Raw genomic sequence first — 7,021 nt, 5'->3', positions numbered from 1 at the left:
GTGATTCTACTGCATTAGTGGGTGTGTCCGCCGTCTCGTTTCCTTCCAGTGGTTTACCAGTCCCAAGGAATGAAGCAGAGAGCGCTTCCTGAACTAAATTTCCCCTTCGAATCAGCCATGTGTGATGCGCGTCCTGGTGAGTAGGAATAACTATCATGTGTGGCTGGTTCCTCTGGAGAGGAGCTTGGGTGAGATATTGAACTTGCACTCAGGAAGAGCTGTGTTTACACAGCCCACTAGGCGGCGTGTGAGCAGCAGGGATGATGATGGTCAGAGCTGGGCCAGGCAAAGCCCGCCTTGCCTCCCAGGAGCTCCCTCGGCTGACACCCAGATGTCAGGGTGCTGTGTGCAAAAACCCTCGGTCCGCTATGTCTCTCTTCCCCTGTGGAAGCAGGGCTCAGGCTTTCTCCTGCCTCCTTAATAAAGCACACGGTAAGGGTTTAAATTCCCGAAAACTTCATTTAATCCTCTGGACTCCAGGGTGCAGCGTTTTTAATTTTAAAGCCCTTACAGATTCAAAATATCAGAGAATGTTTATGGACAAATCACAGATTCAATAAAGGACTTGTATGTAGACTATAAAAGGAAATCTCAAACTCAAAAACAAACAATTCAGTTAGAAAATGACCAAAAACATGAGCCGACATTTAATCAAAGAGAATGAAATGTGAAATGTTAGGCACTCAGTCATGTCCGACTCTTTGCGATCCCATGGACTGTAGCCCGCCAGGCTCCTCTGTCCACGGGATTTCCCAGGCACGAATACGGGACTGGGTTGCCACTTCCTTCTGCAGGAGATCTTCCTAACTCAGGAATCAAGCCCAGGTCTCCCACATTGCAGGCAGATTTTTTACCACGTGAGCCACCAGGGAAACCCATCAAAAAGGATAGGATACATACACATATCCTCGTGCATGCTAAGTCGCGTCAGTCGTGTCTGATTCTGTGCCCACCCCATGTGCCCTCCAGACTCCTCTGTCCATGGGATTCTCCAGGCAAGAATACTGCCATGCCCTCCTCCAGGGAATCTTCCCCACCCAGGGACTGAACCCACATCTCTTACGTCTTCTGCACTGGCAATCTGGTTCTTTATCTCTAGCGCCACTTGGGAAGTCCTATACCCATATATTGTATTTAGGATTCTATTTTTTATTATTTTACTTTATTTTAGGCTGCGTCGTGTGGCATGTGGGGTCTTAGTTCCCCAACCAGGGATCAAACCCATGCCCCCCTGCAATGGAAGCGCAGAGTCCTAACCACCGGACCGCCAGGGGAGTCCCCGTGTTTGGAATTCTAGATCTATGGTTGCAGAATTAGAGAAGATTCCATGAGCAACTTTCCATCCAAGGGAGGGCCGAGGGAAGGAAGCGCTCAGGCTGACCCCTGCATCCGCACTGACACACTGACCAAGGATGCTTTTAAACAGGGTCCTGTGAGGAAGGTGTGAGGATGCTGACAGGGACACAAAGTCTGCTCTCATATGTGGGGATCCCTGCTCCTAGTGTTCACTGTGGAAATTCAAGCCAGACTGGAATGTCCTTTGGATGCTTGAAAATTGCAGCCGTTCTCCCCTGACTGATAATATCTGTCACTACTGACAGGGGTTAAATTCTCTGTTTCCACACTTGCAGTGTGGTGGCCAGCCTGAATCCAATCTCCTCCTAGACGCTGATCTATTAAACTTCTTTCTTTTCTGCTGGAGACATTTCCTGGTTTGTAAAATGCACTCAAGGTCATAGATTCCAACCAAAATCAATGGATTTGTATTTAGCTTTTCTTTAGTCCCCTGCAATTCTTTGCCCCTCCTTTGTTTGTGTCTCTAGGCTCATCCGCAAGACAGTTTTTACTTTCTGCCCCCAACCCTTCCCTGCTCCCTAGTAATCTGCAGAAGGGTGTGCCAGAACTGTGCAGTGGATTGAATTTGCAGCATGCTTACCCCGTGAGGCAACTAAGCCCATTCAGACAGAGCGTTCTACCCACTAAAAATTCACATCATGTGAAAAATAAGTGGGTCTTGTTAGCATCAGTGCCATTAGCAGGCTGACTTACTTTAAAACCATTTTCATGATGATTAAGTACTTCTTACTTACTTTTGACTAGTGGCAGCTCTTGTGGATTTCAGGACTCTGGTCCCTCACACTGGTGAGGGAAAACAGAAACCACCCAGGGCCTTGGAACAGAGAGAAGACAGCAGGGAACTGGCTATGAAGATGACAAAGGCCAGAAAAGTCAAATGTGGGTGGGGGAGGCACAGAGAGACTGGGGCTGCAGGACGTCCTGCTGCTTCTGGGGGCGCCAACCTGAGGGGAAGGGGTGTTGGCAGAATCCAGAAGGTGCTAGGAGTGCCTGAGAGAGGATTCCTGTGAGGGCTATGGGCAGCGAGGAGATGCTGGCTGCAGCTTCCTTCTTCCTCCTGTTCCACAGGACCCTTGGGGGCCTCCCGTTGGTAAAAATCACCAGAAAGCTGGTTGGCAAAGAAGCATATTAAAAAGCAGAGACATCACTTTGCTGACAAAGATCCTACAGTCAAAGCTATGGTTTTTCCAGTAGTCATGTATGGATGTGAGAGTTGGATCATAAAGAAAGCTGAGCGCTGAAGAATTGATGCTTTCAAACTGTGGTGTTGGAGAAGACTCCTGAGAGTCCCTTGGACTGCAAGGAGATCCAACCAGTCCATCCTAAAGGAAATCAAGCCTGAATATTCATTGGAAGGACTGATGCTGAAGCTCCAATACTTTGGCCACCTGATGTGAAGAGCCGACTCATTGGAAAAGACCCTGATGCTGGGAAAGATTGAAGGCGAGAGGAAGAAGGGGACAATAAAGGATGAGATGGTTGGATGGCATCACCGACTCGATGGACATGAGTTTGAGCAAGCTCAGGGAGATGGTGAAGGACAGAGAAGCCTGGCGTGCTGCAGTCCATGGGGTCACAAAGAGTGGGACACGACTGAGCGACTGAACAGCAAAAGAAGCCTGGAAACTGAAATACAGAGAAATGGGGGAAACGGAGGGGATGGGGGGAGTGATGGAGGCACGATCCCCTCCTCAGGGAGAAGCAGGGTCCACTACTTCCTTCTCCTCTATTCACGTGATGGATCTGACTCAGCCAAGCTGGCCCGTCCTGGCACCTGAGTTCACAGCTCCCAGCCCTCCCTTTGTCTCTGGCCTCTCAGGCCCTCTCTTGTCCAGTGGGCAGGCTCCCGGCTCCAAGCTCCAGGCAGGGTCCCCTTCATGACCTCATGCCTCCAGGGCCAGGCTGGCCCTAACTTCTCGCTTCAGAGAAAGAGGTGGGAGATCCAACCATCACCCTGCAGCGGGCGTGAGAGCCCTCACCTCCTTGCTGGGGACCCACGGATACATTAGGTCATGTGGGGAGGGGCGTGGAGGGTGCTAGCCAGCTGACCTCAAGAGAGAGGGAGTCCTGGGTTACCCAAGTGGACCCCGTGGCATCACAAGGGTCCTTGTAAGTGGAAGATGGAGGCGAAGGAACAGAGGCCAGTGGGCAGTGTGACTACAGAGCTCCATACGTGATGGGGACGCCGTTCAGATCAACTGGGAAAAGAACCCCCCACCCCCAGTGGATCAATCTTATAAATAAACTTTTTGAGTAAGATCAGTCTTACTTATATAAGATTGATAAACATGTTGATTTATCTTACATAAGTAAGATTGAACTTACTGTAAACATTGATTTATTTATTCTGCACTGGGTCTCAGTTTTGGTGTGTGGGATCTGTTAATAGTTTCCCCACACAGGGATTAAACCTGGGCCCCCTGCATTGGGAACATGGAATCTTAGCCACTGGACCACCAGGGAAGTCCCAGATTAATGTTACTTATGTAACCTTATCAATCTTTTTATCAGAAGAAGCTAGGCCATGTATGCCAATCATACTCAAAAATAATTTCAAATGCATTAAAGATATAAACATAGATGATCTTAAAAATACAAAATTTGGGGATACCATTTTTATAGCTTGGAGGAAGGAGGAGCATCTGCTTGAGTAGAACTAGAAACTCAACACTGTGTGACAAGTTATAAGGGAAAAGACTCTGAAAGATTAGATATAAATACACACACAGACATATATATGGCTGTGGTTTAGTCGCTAAGTTGTGTCCGACTCTCGTGACACCTTGGATTCAAGTGCTGTACGCCTGGGACTTACATGATACTGTAAATCAACTATGTGCTGTGTGCTGAGCTGCTTCAGCTGTGTCCGACTCTTTGCGACCCCATGGACTGTAGCCTGGCGCGCTCCGCGGTCTCTGTCTGTGGGACTCTCCAGGCAAGAATACCAGAGTGGGTTGCCATGTCCTCCTCCAGGGGATCTTCCAGACCTAGAGATTGAACCTGCATCTCTTAGGTCTCCCACATTGGCAGGTGGGTTCTTTACCACTAGCACCACCCGGGAAGCCCCATCAACCATACTTCAATTAAAAAGATTAAAAAATAAAACTAGAAACTCAAACGCATGAAGAAAAGATGAATGGTCTTGGCCACATAAAAGCATAAAGTCTCTGGACAAGCAGACACAAGTCAGAACAGGTATGAGAAATGGGAAGAACACAGGACGGCTCGTGTGAGCAAAGCTCCCCCTCTGTGCACACGGCTCCCATAAACAGATGAGGGGGCAGCCCGACAGGAGAGGGTCGGAGGGGACGGGCTGTCGGGCGTCACAGACATAGAAACACGAGCCGCAGAGCGGGGCCCGGCCTCCTGCCGGGATCTGGGCTTGTGTTGGTTTGTTTGAATTGTGGATGACATAATTAATAAACAGTCAATAAGAGGATGGAAAAGAGCTTTATTTGAGCCAAACTGAGGACTAGCCTAGACGCCCGCTTCCCAGATGACTGTGAAAAGTTGCTTTGGAGAAGCAGGGGTTTTTAGGACAATGTTATATCTTGTCAGGATGAAGGACATTAAACAAGTCAGGGTTCCATTTCTTCAAGGTTTCAAGGCAAAAACAAAAAAGCAGACCAGCTGGCTTCCCTGGTGGCTCAGATGATAAAGAATCTGCTCACAATGCAGGAGACACGGGTGCGATCCCTGAGTTGGTCGGGAAGATCCCCTGGAGAAGGGAATGGCAACCCTCTCCAGTGTTCTTCCCTGGAGAATCCCATGGACCTAGGAGCCTGGTGGGCTACAGTCCACGGGGTCGCAAAGAGTTGGATACAGCTGGGTGACGGTCACTTCCACCATTCACGTCACAGCACGTCAGCATGCAGCCTGGGAAGAGCGTCTTATCAGTAAAGGAGGACGAGCATTGGGTCCCAGGACGAGAGGCATTTAATCATTATTTTTAACGTGGACGTTCTTTGCTTCTGATCAGTGTGTGCTTTTCTTTAATAATTAAAGCGGCTGTGCAATGTATAGATAGGCCACAAGCAGGCCATTTTAATTAGTATCAAATTCAATTGAACTCCTGCATAAGCCAGAATGACTTCCCTACGTCTAAGTGTGTGAAGTTTTTTGTATCAGAGCTCATGGTTGGTGATTTTTACCTTCAGGTCTTCTTTAGCCCCAAACTTATATTTGACTTTTAAATTTCTTTATATATATATATTATTGAAGTATAGTTGAATTACAGTGTTTCAGTTGTAACAGTCAGTTATTCTTGTTCAGTCACTCAGTCGTGTCTGACTCTTTGTGACCCCATGGACTGCAGCATGCCAGGCCTCCCTGTCCATCACCAACTTCCGGAGTTTGCCCAAGTTCATGTCCATTGCATCGGTGATGCCATCCAGCCGTCTCATCCTCTGACACCTCTTACCCTTCTGTCCTCAATCTTTCCTAGCATCAGGGTCTTTTCCATTAAGTCTACTGTTATACATATACACATATATTATTTTCATATAATTTTCCATGATAGGTTACTACAAGTTATTGACTATAGTTACCTGTGCTATGCAGTAAACATTTGTTGCTTGTTGTGTATCTACTTTTTAAAAAAATTAGAACTCTAGCATTCTATTCATATTAAGTCAAATGAGTGGAACCAAAATGTCATAAATGTTTTAACTAGGCAAAAATTCATAAGCTTTCTGAAATATTTATATTTTACATGCTATTTATATACATATACAAAAGCTTTTCTACTATGCTTGAGGAAGAACATCAAATGGATGAGTGTCTGGCATTCTGTGAGCAGTTAGATTTGTTTTGACTGCCCTCCTGTCCTCTGTGGTTTACTTGTACAATGATCAGGAAGCAGGTTCTGAATGACCGCTGACTTGGGGAGACCATATGGAGAATATGCTTATATATTAATGAAATTTTTATTAAATGTTCCGTTAGTGCTCTAAAAGTGTTTATTCTGGTTTTGCATGTAAAACTTTTATACATAGTTATTAACTATTATATTAAGGTTGTTAGTCATGTTATTCAAATTCTTAAACCCCGTTTTTATTCTTTAATCCATTTCTGAGAAGTGTGTTTCCAATTTTCTGTTTCTCCTTGAATTTGCGCATCTTTCACTGTAAGTATTTCGATGTTTTATTATGTGTCCCAGGATACATGCCTGTTATATTTTCTCTATGAATTATCTCTGTAATCAATGTAAAGTTGCTTCTTTGTCCTTTTAAAGAACGTGGGCTTTGCAATCTCATGTTAACATCCATATGCCTAATTTTCCTGGGTGTTTTCCTCGCGTGTCTCGTCTCCTCTTTATTTATTAACATTCAGTGATGTTGCTAATGCTGCCATCACTTGGTTTTGATGCATCTCTGGTAAACAGCGTGCATTTATATCTACTCTGTGGGAAGATGCCTTTTAATGGGGGAGTTCAACCTATTAAAATGACTAATGTCTCAAGGTATTTCAGTGACCCTATTGCTAGGTCTTCTGTTTATATTTTGAAGGAAAAGCACTAGTCAATGGAAATAAAATGTTGAAGTTACTAAAGGAAAGAAGGAGAAAGATTTCCACCAGTCAGGGCAGCATATGGAGAGACAGACATCTACAAGGAAGGCAGTGAGTTCAAGTCCCAGCCTCCTTCTTGGGGCCTTCAGCTCGCATC

The sequence above is a fragment of the Odocoileus virginianus genome, chromosome 1, assembly GCF_023699985.2.
Source record: "Odocoileus virginianus isolate 20LAN1187 ecotype Illinois chromosome 1, Ovbor_1.2, whole genome shotgun sequence".
NCBI classification, from domain to species: Eukaryota; Metazoa; Chordata; class Mammalia; order Artiodactyla; family Cervidae; genus Odocoileus; species Odocoileus virginianus.
Note: the sequence above shows the minus strand (reverse complement) of the source record.